Genomic DNA, 12225 nt, shown 5'->3' with positions numbered 1-12225 from the left:
TTAGAGAAACAAAGGAAATTTAAAACATTGTTTCTTTCTTTAAAAATTTTAATTATTCTTGTTTCATTTTTTAGAAAAGTTTATAATAACTTTTCCAAGTTCCAAAACAACATCAGGATATAGTTGAAAATTATACTTAATTTATAAATTAATTGGAAGGATAAGTGAGTTTTTATAATATGGAACAATTTCTTGAGGGAACGTGATGTGGAAACAAAAGATGCAGTTTTCTGTTTGTTCCTATTTGTAAAGGTTTTCCTATAAGGAAAAAAAAAAACACATTATTGGCACGTATTTTATCATTTATCCACTGATTTTATTTATATATTGATCTATACTGATTCATATATATATATATATGTGAGTGTGTGTGTATGTGTGTGTGTATATATATATATAATTGTATATATATATATAAATAAAATTTTTCACTTCCAAGCAAACTTGTTCATATAATGACCAAGAACCTACAATGACTGGGCACATAAGACAGACAAACAAAAGAACATGTCTATGTAGAACTTGCTGCCACCCACAGAGCAGATGCCATGATAATATTCCACTTAACACTTGGCTATTTTTGCCACCATGTTGATTAAAAGACACCGAGTCACTCATTAAAGATACATGCTAGCTTTTAGGTTACCAAAAACTTCTATCAGCACAAAAGTGATGACTCAATATCTTCTAATTTTTAAGTCTATGATGTTTAATAATGCATCTATTAGAAATACAGTATAAACAATTAGAAGATCACATTTAGTCAATAGTAAAAGAAAGAGAAAGCAGCATCAAAGGTTATCAATAAGATAATGGACAAACCATTAATACATATTCTTTGGGACATGGGGATGTAAATCCTATATCCAGACTTTCATCACAACAGTGTGCTCGCTCTATATTTGTCACTCGCTTGGGTCAGAGCCTGGCTGCTAAGGAATCCAGTCCAAATTAAGTATTTTATCAATTCCATTTCTTCAAATTATGTGTTTATGCCTCCTTTTATGTGCTTTTGAAATCAAAAACAATCCAAGCTTGTATACATAACTAAATAAGAAGAAATTTCTCATTCTTAACTAAAAAGATACTTTCTTTCCCGAGAATGTGATAGCTCTTGACTATCTCCCCTTATAGCACATGCTTCTTGCCATTTGCTTTATATAGTTGTAGATAAATCTTGCATCTGGCCCAGAATGTACTCAAGAGTATTTATTTCTAAACTGAGGCTGTGATAAGGACAAAATACATGGATCTTTAGTCCCCAACTCTAATGACTCTAACAGTTTCTCTGTTTAGGTCAGCTATATGTGGAACAAAAAGAATGTCATTTGAAAAGAAATCTGGCTATTTTTTTTAACTGAGTAGTGGAATTGCTCCTTCAGTTACTTGAAAACAAATAAGATGAGGTCAAGTCTGCTATTGGTTGAATTTCAAGCTTCAGGGAATTTCTAGAATTGGCCGCTGCCATTTAAATAATGATGAGCATCCAAAGTGAGCATCACAGTCTATGAGTTAAGATCATCAAAGAATATAAAAACTTTAAAGTAAAAATACATCTAGATTTTTCTTTCTGAGCAATTTACCCTACATTTCTTTGGCCTGGGAACAAGCCAGGCCATTTTTCTAAATACAAAAGCAGGATGAAAGTAGGAGAAGAGGTTTTTTTTTCCCCTTTTCTTCCAGTTTCCATACAGATTTCTCAAGTATATCTCAACTCATTTATTTTCTTTTCCATCGGGGAGGTAGAGGGTATCTCTGATTGGTAAATTTGGTGACCATAACTGAGCATGCTTGACTCAGCTCAGTCCTTTTTATTGGACAGAGTTACCCTCAGAAAAGAAATAATTTTGCCCATTTCTCAGGGGCGGGCTCCTGAACGGCTCTTGGGTACCTTTGTCTCCTTTGATAAATCTGCCTACTCCTGTGGTTTAAGTAAATGACCCATTTGGCTTTCACACCAAGATGCATCTTCCTTAGCCTTTCAAAAGAGTAATACTGATATTTAATCTCTTAGTTGTTTTACTTTTTGCTCTTCTCAACATGTTCAGAACCCAAAAAGAGAAGGAAAAAAAAGGAACCAAGGCTATTTTTGAACTCCAACTGTGAATGTGCCATGTGTGCTGTGTACAGTCGAGTTAGCTCCAACTCCTAGCAGGCCTATGAATGAGTGATGTCCATATCAGGCTAAAAAAGCTAAGATCAAGGATTACTATGAGGAATGTGCCCTGAGCAAGCAAGCATGTGTATATGATAAGCATATGAAATAGATAGGCCAAGAGCTAAATCCACAGACATCTTGTTTTCCTCCTGTACTTTAGCCTCGTTTCCCAACATTTCAGCAATTGGGAATGATTTTTGTCACCCTTTATGATTCCTATAGAGAATACAGATTCTAGACAATTTATTTTCTAACTAGGTTATCTACCAGCTAATGACCAGATCTGCCCTGGAGAATGTCAGAAAACTATTTAGAACCATTGCCAAATATTAGAGTTGAGTTCTAGTTTGAGATAAGGAGATTATAAAAATCAACATTTTATTTAGAATTAGTTCTACTTGCTTTCTATACCATTCATAATTATATAGCGTTAATCAAAGGTAAACATTCCAACAGAATTCCTCACACGTGTTGGTTTTAGGGATTCACATTTTTATAAGTCGAATTTCCATTATGATCAATCTTCTCTCAATTGTTTCTTTTCTTTTTTCTTTCTTTTTAGCATTTTATTTCATTATTACTTTCAAGTGTACAGTACATTAGTTAGACATTTATATAGTTTATGAAACGATCCTCCTGATTACTCTCTTCCCTCTGGCTCTACACATAGCCATTACATTACTGCTGACTACATTCCCTATGTCATGCTCCCCATCCCCATGACCATCTATTTTTATGATGTTAATTTGTCCTTTATACATGATTTTTTTCTAAAATGGCCCTTTTATTAAAGACATGTGTTTCTACATAAGTGAGTTTCTGCACATAGAAAATAATCTATTAGTTAAGTAGTTGGCCAATAATATTAAAAAAAGAAATGAAAATGACATCTGGGTTAAAAACAAACCCTAAATACTCCAAGAAATTATGATAAAAACAATAACTCCTATTATGATAATAATTCTTAGTACTAATGTTTACATGATTTTTCTATAGTTGAGGCTTATAACAAATTTATATAGCAAAAGATTTATGCAATATCCAAGTAATGCTTATATATTTAAAAATTCCTGTTTAAGAGATCATAAAAATTTCATTACTTGGCATACTATGTTCTAGAATAAACAGATTCGAAGTTCCAAATGTGCCAGTCATCTCTCCGTTTTTCTGGAAATTTATGTAATCCAAACAAAAATACTAATACATTTTTTATAACTAGAAAGAAATCCAGAAGTTCATGTGAAAATAAGCAAACATAACTTTAAACGTTAATGTCAAAATATAACTCAGATCTAAAATAATTAAGACAATGTACATAAACAGACCAACCAATCAATGTAACTAGAAAATCTAGAAGCAATGCTCCACAAATATGTTGGAGTTTAGTGAAGATTATGTAGATAATTTCTTCTTATTGAGATAATGTGGTAACCATCTGGGAAAAAAGTGGATTATTGTTTCACATCTAAAAACAAAATAAATTCTAGGTAAATTTTAGAGTTTAATAAACAAAAAGAACAACAAAACATCCCAAAACATAATGGTGAAAGAAACAAATAGTACATGTATATATATAGTTTATAGCAACTTAGGTATAAATGAAAAGTCTTAGACCTCTTAATAAAAGTAATTTATGCAACAATGCATAAGTAACTGATTTTATCTCCCTTCTAACCATATATTTCCGTATAGGCATCGAACCCACAATTCAGGTGTGTAGTTAATTAAGGTTTGTTGGCTCTGGCACCTTCCTGGAGTAGCGATAACGAGCAGTTTGTCACCTTGCCCCACAGTGCAGGCGTGAACATGGTTTCCAGGCAACCTAACCAATAAAGAAGGCTGGCTCCTTTCAAAAATCCCATTGTTTTCAAAAATCCTGCCCTTTCAGCAAGCCTGCTTTGTCTCACCTTATAAAAAGTATCCACGCTGAGCCAACCCCTGAGCCACTTCTGAGGGCCTTCCTGTCCTCTGTGCTGTCTCCCTTGTGCTGAAGCATAAACTTAATAAAATCTGTCTAGAAATTTTTCTTGGGTTTTCTCCTGATTTCTATTTTGGGGAACCCAAGAGCCCAACCACGGGTAACATTTCGGCCCAACATAGTGGAGAACAATTTAGCAATATATCAATATTAAAATTACACATATTCTTTTTTCTATAATTCTTTGTCTTGTGTTATACCCTGCAAGTAGAGAATATATATAACAAACAACATCTGAATCAGATTATTCATTGTGATCTGTTTATAATATCGAAAGACAACATCTGCTAAAAGTTGATGTCTGGGATATTTTTATAACGTGACTAAGTTTTAAAACCTTGTTTGCCAAAGAATAAATTAAATACATTATATTTTTAAGAATTAGTAAATGAATAATGTGCTTACATATTTTTAACTTTTACCTTCTTACAGAAGCAGCGTTCCATTATATCATGTAATAATTAAGATACTTAGAACTCCCTGACTCTTTCCAAAAGCTTTTACCTCATAGACTGCTCTCTTGCATGAAAAGTCATTAGTACCTATACCCATGATATAAGAAAGTTAGATTCTGTTTAATCATGTGTTCTGGAAAGATAAATACATTGAATTATTTACATGTTGGGAATCCAAAATGTATTCTATGGAACTTTTATCCTATGGAATGCTTTGAGAAAAGAGTTCCAGAGTAAAATAAAGTGTGAGATTTATTGCGTAAACCTTCTCTTGAAGTTTCGTTGAACACATTTATACATTAAAGGCTCTGAGAAGTACTATAGGAAACTAAAAAGCTAATTCAATTGTGGTTAATTTAGTCTTTATCCAGTGACTAGGTTTTTTCTTGGTAAAAACAAATTTAACAATTTGTATAATAAGCTCTTTGGAAAACCTGCTCCGTTTGTCAGATTTGTTTTCAGAGTGCCGAGGGAATGACAAATAAGATGAAGAATGTGTGGGTACAGAAGCACTGGAGTTTAAGCCATAGGAGAGCAGGAAATGTGCAGCATCTGGGGCAACATCCAGGAGTCGGTGACCTCAGGGTGGGGATGGAGTAGGGACAGGAGAACTCTAAACATGTAAAGAATATTAGCAAACCATGTCACATTCAGAGAGGAGAGAAAAAGTGGAAAGAAAACAATCATATATACACAAGAAAATTAATTTCTAAATTCACATTATATCTACTTATCTAGTTTAATATTTCAGAACTGATGAGGACAATAGCCACACAGGAATGGTAGGCAAAATCCTTTAGGATATGCAAAGGATTTCCAAACTGCTCTGTGAGTTGACCTTTCAACTTCCCCACACCACCACGAAGGTGCTAAGGGCTGAGTTTGTGCCTGACACTGCCTGTGTGGCCTTGACTCCAGTTTTGGCTGGAGTACTGCACTCTTTTTTTCTACTTCTTAAGGATTACAGAATTATAGACTGTCAGGGCTGGAAGGAACAGTAAAGATAATCAAATTTAATACCTCATTTTTATAAAATGGAAAATAAGGGAAAGTTTGTCCAAAGGCACCCAACTAATTAATGTTGGAGCCACATATGGTCAAGAATGCAAAATCTGAAATCAGAACACCATGGATTCAAATGTAGGGCTTGCTTTTTATTAACCATGTAAACTTAGTCAAGTTATTATTCACTCAGCTTCAGGTTTTTTTCTCAAAATTTTTTCAAAGCGATGAATGAGATAAATGAGTAAAATGTATAGTACTTTGTTGGCAGATAGTGACAATAAATAGCAGCCAGTAGTAGTGGTAATTATTATAACAGTGACATCAAAGAAGAAAGGAAGCATTCAAATTGCAAGTTCAAGTTGAAAAGCCAAAAGGTCCTCTATCTCTATTTTTATCTCCTTGTTTCATTTATTCGAGTCACTATCTGTATTAGAGTTCTCCAAAGAAACAGAACCAATAAATATGTGTGATATAATATATGTATGTGTATATGTATATCTATAAATATAGAAATAGGGGGAGGAGAGAGATAAACAGAGAAAGAGGCAGACAGAGAGAAAGGCAGAGAGTGAGAGAAAAACAGAGAGATTATAAGGAATTGTCCATGAAGTTATAGACGTTGAGATTCTCAAGGTTTGTAGGTTTGACAAGATGAAGAAACAGGAGGGTCAATAGTGTAATTCCAGACTGAGTCCAAAGGCCTGAGAAACAGGATAACCAATGGTATAGTTCGCATCAGAAGGCCTGCAGGCTTGAGACACAGGAAGAGTGATATTGAAGTTCAAATCCAAAGGCAGGGAAAAGCCAATGTATCAGTTCAAAAGCAACCAACCAGACGGAAGGAATTCTCTCTTACTTTAGGAAGAGTCAGCCCTTTTGCTCTATTCAGGCCTTCAGCAGGACTCCCACATTGGAGAAAGCAACTGGCTTTACTCAAAAGGTTTAAATGTTAATCTCATCCAAAAACACCCTCACAGAAACAAACAGAATAATGTTCAATCAAATATGTGAGCACCCTATCTATGGCCCAGTCACATCGATACATAAAATTAATCATCACACAATCTCTAGATTTGTAAGCGAGCTATTGTAATAGTTCTCACATGCTTCACAAAGAATTACGAAAAATGTTTCATATGTATTTATTCTTTCATTCACCCAGCCCTTCATTCATCTCCTTATTCACGCATCAGTTTACAAAATTTACTGACCATCTGTCAGTAAATTCAGTGTTTTAGAATAAAACGGAAAAAATAAAATGGGCTTTTCAAGGATTTGGTAATGACTTGAGCGGGGGAAACTTCTTGGGAACATTTCCTACATATATCATTAGGTATACAAAATAATTACTGGGCTTGATGAAAGCCTAAAAGATCATTTTATCTCTACTCCTGTCTCTAAGACAGGTTATATCACAAAGTCAAAGAAATTCAGTATAACACATGTGTGAAAACAAATCTGTGCTGAATGCCTTTGAAGTGACCTCTGAGTTCCATGTCACAGTCATTTTTGTTAATTCACCATATTCTCTCCCAGGGCTTTTCCCTTGAACATTTATACTATGTTGTGTAATTAATAAATTCAATTTTAATGTTGCAGGACTTACTATCAGCTATAAATTTTAATATTTTGTGCACGCGGATGGCTATTTTTTTAGTTCAACTTGCATCTCATCCAGACACTGTGAATAATGTTTTATTTTGTAAAATAAATGAGAGCACATAAACCTGATGTTAACAATATTAAAACCTATACCTTAATTAGAATCATATTTTTATATTATCTGCATTGGGTCCTAGTCAGAGGGACTCTGGGAAAGTAGGAAGTTCTGAAATTGATTTCTGTGAGTATATTATAAGAGATGACCTTTGTTATATCTTATTTGGAATTCTTCAACCATGCCTCTGCTTTGACATCTGGCTCCATGTTAGTCTCTACCAACAGGGATAGGTAGAGGGAGGTTCAAGGCTAGAAGAAGAAGAAGGGACTTGCTCCTTCCTGTTTGATTCTTCTTTTCCTTCTGTCTGTTGGCTTAACCCAGAAAGGCTTCTTCATCCCAATAGCAGCAGTTCCTTTCCATCATAGCAGAAATAACTCCATGTGAGAGGGTTTAAATATTTTTTACTTAAATATGTTTAATATTGTTTAAGTTGTATAAAATGATGATTTGATATACATATACATAGTAGAAGGATTACTAAAATCAAGCTAATTAACATATCATCACCTTACATAGACACTATTTTTATGTGTGCCAAGTACATCTGACATCTACTCTCAGCATATTTCCAGTGTTCAGTGAAGTATTATTAAATGTAGTCATTCTGGCTATATATTCGATATCTAAATTTATTCATCCTGCATAACTGAAACTTTATTCTCTTTGACAAACAACTGCCTATGCTCTCCTCTCCTCCCCCAGTCCCTGTTCTACTCTCTGTTTCTGTGAGTTCAAAAATTTTGTTTAGATTTCACATATGAGTGATATCACGCAGTATTTTTTTTTTTCTATTTGGCTTATGTCACTTAGCTCTTTTGATATTATTGTAAATGGAATTGTTTTCTTTATATCTTTTAGATAGTTTGTTGTTAATGTATAAAAATGCAACCGATTTTTGTATGTTGATTTTATATCTTGCAATTTTACTGAATTCATTTATTAGTTCTAACAGTTTTTTTGTGGAGTCTTTAGGGTTTTCTATATGTAAGATCGTGTCATCTACAAACAGAGACAATTTTACTTCTTTCTTTCAGATTTGGATGACTTTTATTTCTATTTCTGGCTAGACTTCCAGTACTATATTGATTAGAAGTAACAAGAGTGGGCATTTTTGTCTCGTACCTGATCTTCAAGGAAAAACTTTCAGCTTTTCACCATTGAGTATGTAGGGCTTATCATACATAGCCTTTATTATGTTGAGGTATTCTTCTATAGCTAATCCATTGAGAGTTTTTGTCATAGAAGGGTGTTGAATTTTGTCAAATGCTTTTTCTGCATCTATTGAGATGATCATATGATTTTTACTATTTATTTGTTAATGTGGTGCATCATATTTATTAATTTGCATATGCATCCCACATAAATCTCATTTTATTGCGGTATATGATCCCTTTTAACATACTGTTAAATCTGGTTTGCTAGTATTTGTTGAAAATGTTTGCATTTATATTTGTCATGAGTATTAGTCTGTAATTTTCTTTTCTTGTAATATTCTTGTCTGGCTTTCGTGTGACAGTAATACTGGCCACATAAAATGAGTTTGGGAGTATTCCCTCTTCTTTAATTTTTTGGAAGAATTTAAGAATACTGTATTAATTATTCTTTAAATGTTTAGTAGAATTCAGCTGTGAAGCTACCAGATCCTAGGCTTTTCTTGTTAAGAGGTCAACACATCCAAATCAGCTTCATTGTGTTCACCTCGAAGACACTAGCACCAGCAAGCCAATATTCTCTACTCAGAAATCTGAGCCCCAGCCTCACGAGATCCTCTCTCCAAGATCACAGACGTCAGCTCCAGCTGAGCGGCACCCCTCCTCAGTGGTCTGAGGTTCAGCTATCCTAAGCTTCTATGTTTTAATAATACTAGCATTTTTGTTGTTGTTGTTATCTCACCTTTAGTAATGAAAGTTGTTCCTACAGCTGCTACTTCCTTGATACCTTAGATGTCCTCTTGTTACTTTTTAGTTACCTAGTTAACAATCATCTACCTAGTTGAAATTCTTTATATTACGTTGTCTAAGTTAAAATAACATGTGTGGTTTCTGTCTCCTGCCCAATGCTCTTCTCATCTAGTAGAGCTAAACTGGTATCAGGACTCAGAAGGATCAAACTTGATCTTAAATGGAAAAGTTAAGAACCTATATATCTTACCAGGAGGGCACTCACATGGAAGCATAGGGTCAACTAAAGGAATGGGGAATGGAAATATTTTGGTGAATGTTTTGGCATTTTCATGGAAATGGGACCTGACCAGTAGAACTGCCATAAACTCTCTTCTAGCACTAGAGCTTCTCTGAGTTAATATATGAGTTTTCCACCTTGGCACATGGATAAAAAGTGCCAGTTTTTCTCTCACTATAAAGAAAACTAAGCTATCCAAATGATGAAATAGGTCCAGTTTATCTTCAGTGCAATTCCATTCCTTCCTGTCCTACTCACTTTCCTGCTCATGTATAGATGGCTGATACTCTCATGTTCTTCTCTCTCTGCCTATTTTTACCTGCTTACAACTGGCCATCAGAGTGCAGATCACGGGAGCAATCCGTTCACAGATCAAAAAGATCTGCTAACTGTATTAACATTATGAAATTCTTTTCAGTATTATATGCCTTTATTGGAAGAAATACATTCTAAGCAATTGATTCTGATGAATAAATAATAAATACTCGATCGAATGGAGTAGGGTGAATATTTTAAGTAGGAGTATGAGGAAAGGGCCTTCTAGCCTTTCAAAATCAAATAACAAAGGAAAGAAATTCTTCTACCTATAGCTAACATTGGACTTGGGTGTCATTTCCTCTTAAAAGAGATTTCAATCTTTTACAATTCATACAATCTGATATTCTTTGACAGTATCTTAAGTTTTTGAACAGGCTCTGAAAGCAGCAAGTATTTAATAAATATTTATTCTCAATAATGATCAAGGACTAGGCTACAAAATAATTGTGTTATCATCTTTGTATGAGTAGAGACCATCACCTTACTCTCAGTGCTGTTCTTATCTAAGATCTACCCTGAGTTTTCCTAAACTTTCAAAGAAATCATTGAGTAAAAATTTCTTAGGAACCAGCTAGCAAATATGGCATTAAACAACCTGATTTCAGTAGGTTTCATTCATCACACCAATATTGTATCAGTCAACTTTGTGGAGAAGAAAGACCTATAGATTCTAATTCAGATGCAATATAAAACCACTTGGACATGTGCCAGGAAAGATGAAAATCTTTGTTCAGGAGATTGTCAATGAAGGTCAAAAAGCTAATAATAGTAAGTTAGATAGTATTGTTTTCTCCCTTTGAGGTACACTGACTTATTTTCAAGACAGAGAAGGAATAAAGAAGCCAGGTGCCCCTAGATTGCTAGAGAATTATCTCACAGTCCAGGAGTTCACACTTGACATTTGCAGTGGCTTTATGGGTCAGCTCTAGCCCAAACAAAGAAAAATAAAGCAATGTGTGTCTTTTCTGGGACAGCCACCCTGTTGAACAAGCCATGCATTGAAGATGGCAGAGCTTCTGTCAGGGTCCTTGATTGAATGAGTAGAGATATCTACTAATTTACAACACATACTCTGGATTGTTCTATGAATAAGAAATATGCTCTATTTTTCAAGTCAATTAATTGTTTTTATGTCTCTTATTACCACATACTGGCCTTTAAGCTAACAAATAAAACCATACTACTTGAGGGTAGACAAAAACATTCGCTTTTAACTAACTGTTCACCTATTTTGGGGATAGCTGAGAAGAAATAAAGTGGCAAATTGAGATACTTTTCCAAATAGCCAGATCTACATTTTTTCCAGGTTAAATATTGGGTGGATATGAATCATTCTCTGTAGGTTTCAATTTCTCCCCACTTTTATCTGAGATCTAGGCACTGTCTAGAAATCGAGACTGTCAGTAAAGATAAAATGATATAGAGTAATTTTGTGGAAACAGATTGAGGATATTGAAAAGCGCTTTGAAATTGTTTTAATCCTATCACATTTTAATCGTCATAATTTCTTCAAATATCCCTGACTGGAAATTGTTTAGCTACTATTGACCCTGCGCTGGTGATAATGAGATAGTTCTTCAATGATCACTAAAGACTTATCATTAAAAAGTATTTATATGTTTCCCTAGTCTGTTAGTTAATTTTCTTCTGGAAAGCTATATTACATGCTGTTATAGATATAATTTTAAAGAATGTTATTCTTAGTTATATTTAAGGAGATTTTTTTTGTTGCCGAAATATTAAAGCATCACCATCCTTCCCAACAGCAGAAGATTTCCATTAATAAACTATTCTGAGAATCCCATCAGATATTACTATTCTAATTTCCTATTATTTTGGTTTGTGTTAATATAAGTAATATTTCCCTTTATACCTTTCAAATTTGCTGAGGTGAGATAGTTTCCCTTTTGTTTTCTTTTAAATACTTTTCCACTTGAAAACATTTGCTTAAATTTATTTCTTTATTTTTTATAAATTAAACATGTATCTCTAATTTTTCTGATTGATTTTCCTGTCACTTCCCTTATCAAGGGATGATATCAAATGGAGAAGTGACAAAACTGGTTAGTAGCACTCTGCTTCCTTTCTAGTTTTCTGTTATCATTCTTTGTGGATCCCTGAATTATTTCTAAACTTGATCCTGATGGTGGGGTTGAAAGATAATTTAAGCATTTAAAGAATACCATATTTGATTTATTCCAGAGCTGTGATGCCTATGTGTCAGGCAGGATCTGGATAAGACTAAGGTGGATATACAGAGAAGAGTTTTATAAAGGTGCTATTATCAAATTATGAGCAAGATTTAAAATGACAACATCAAGGAGACACAGAGCACTATTCTGAACCTACTTATGGCAGAGTTGCCACCTTCAGTCTGAAGGGGAAGGAAATAGCAGTTACCAGAACTAAG

Source organism: Pteropus medius, unplaced genomic scaffold (assembly GCF_902729225.1).
Source record: "Pteropus medius unplaced genomic scaffold, Ma_sr-lr_union100, whole genome shotgun sequence".
In the NCBI taxonomy this organism is placed as follows: domain Eukaryota; kingdom Metazoa; phylum Chordata; class Mammalia; order Chiroptera; family Pteropodidae; genus Pteropus; species Pteropus medius.
The sequence above is the reverse complement of the archived record's forward strand: the minus strand, read 5'-3'. Positions refer to the sequence as shown.